Source organism: Callorhinus ursinus, unplaced genomic scaffold (genome assembly GCF_003265705.2).
Source record: "Callorhinus ursinus isolate GAN/ISIS: 27379988/994484 unplaced genomic scaffold, GSC_fseal_2.0 scaffold19, whole genome shotgun sequence".
NCBI classification, from domain to species: Eukaryota; Metazoa; Chordata; class Mammalia; order Carnivora; family Otariidae; genus Callorhinus; species Callorhinus ursinus.
The window spans coordinates 26,106,306-26,108,201 of NW_027397081.1; the positions used below are offsets into that span (position 1 = coordinate 26,106,306).

Consider the following 1,896-nt stretch of genomic DNA (forward strand, 5'->3'; position numbering starts at 1 on the left):
GCTTTACAAACTTAGGGCAGAAGAGAAAGAAAATAAAGGGGCCCCATAGTAGCTGAGAGGGCCGGGGAATATGGCAGTAAGCAAGCACTTTCTAAGAACTTCCATAACGAGTTATGTGGGACTTTTCATTATAAATGGAGATTTTGACAGGTTAAATAGAAGTGGGCAGAGCCTGAGTAATGCTGGTTATCCTATTACTATGTGCTCTTTTCCCCTTGGCTAATGCAAGCCAAGAAACAAATTATATATATATATATATATATATATATATGTATATATATATAATATATTATTATGTGCATTCATGGAGTGAAGAGATAGTCTGAAAGAGAAAAGAAGAAATGCAGAAAGGAAAATGACTCATTAACAGAACAGTTGTGCCAGCTGAGACACAAGACAAAATGGAGTGAAGCCCTAGATCTCACTGTAGTATACCTGGCCACTTATAGCTCAGGAAAACATGGTGGGACAAAACCTCACTATGCTAGGCCAATCAGTGGGCTCCCAGGAGTAGGTGAGACCCCATGTGATGTCAGTGAGGGCAGGACTATGAAGAGGCAGGACTTCGAATGTTCACTGCTATTTTCTCGAACATCCTTTGCCAAAAGTTGTGAATATCAATGCCTATCTATTCTCTGGGATATTTGTCTTGGGAAGGAAATATCATATGGGGCTGGTATCTGTATGTATATATACACGTGTGCATGTATATTTATGTACATAGGTAGACCAAGAGCAAATAAAAAATCTTTTAAAATACCTGTTCTGTATATGAAAAAATATTGATGATATACTTGGTAAGACCAGAGAAGAACTAAAAAAAAGAAGAACTAAAGCAATTAAATTTTTGAATAGGACTTCAAGATAGCAATGAAGGAGGTGTTACAGAAGACATAGACAAAAAATATTTTTTGAGAACTTTCCAGATTTCATCACTGGTTCACATATATCATTTCTTCTGATTCTGTGAGAACACTGTGAAGTGGGTAGAGTATCATAGTCCCATCTTATAGATTGGCAAACACATTGGGAGGGTAAAGGGATTGTTGAGAGTAAGTGGCAGGTGGAGAACTATACCTAGGTTTGTAGACTCAAAATCTCTTGCTCTTGTGCTATTGCACTAATAAGCAGTGACATTTTCTACCTTATCTCTCATTGTATCTTTTTTATATAAAACATTTTATATCTTATATACATTATATATCTCAGATATCACCATTCTATCAAAAAATCTGGGTGTTATTATGATAGAAATAGAAAGTCCACTTTTCCTGAGAATGGCATTTATTGATGCATAGCCTGTTTCTCTGTGATTTCCAATAAAGCTTATGGACATAAAGTTTTTCAAGAATATTACTGGGAATAAATTTAAGGTGATATTTTAGTTGTTATTCTGAACACCCTGTGTCCACTTTGACTTTGTGTCCCACTGATGACACCTACCACTTCCCTTGGAAGTTTAGAAGACACCTGACTCCCTGGTGTAGAGGCGGGGGGCACTTCTGGAAGGTGGTGGAAGAAAACTTTTTAAAAAGCTTGGGTGGTGCTCGCTTTGACAGCACATTTACTAAAATTGGAATGATGCAGAGAAGATTAGTGTGGCCCCTGCACGAGGATGACACGTAAATTTGTGAAGCATTCCATATTAAAAAGAAAAAAAAAGGAAAAGAAAGCTTGGGTGGCTGTGCTGGGCATGGAGATGCAAGGGAGGATTTGTTGCCTTCGGTTCTGGGAGTGATGTCAATAGACAGCCTCCAGCCCTTAGCCCCTTTGGGAGTTGCCTCACCCGCGGGCATGCATTCCAGGGGATTGCCCACTTCCAATGACCGATCAAGGCAGAGGGTAAAAGTGCAGCTATTTGGGCCCATTCAGGCCAGCTCTAAGGGGTTATTTGCT

The 1,896-nt window shown here is 39.1% G+C and overlaps 1 non-coding gene across 1 annotated transcript; it reads left to right on the forward strand.

Moving 5' to 3' along the window:
• The first annotated feature begins 1,543 nt into the window (after positions 1-1,543).
• On the forward strand, positions 1,544-1,650 carry LOC112840648 (U6 spliceosomal RNA). The gene has a single exon (XR_003212545.1). It is a non-coding gene; the product is annotated as a U6 spliceosomal RNA (small nuclear RNA).
• Positions 1,651-1,896: the final 246 nt, after the last annotated feature.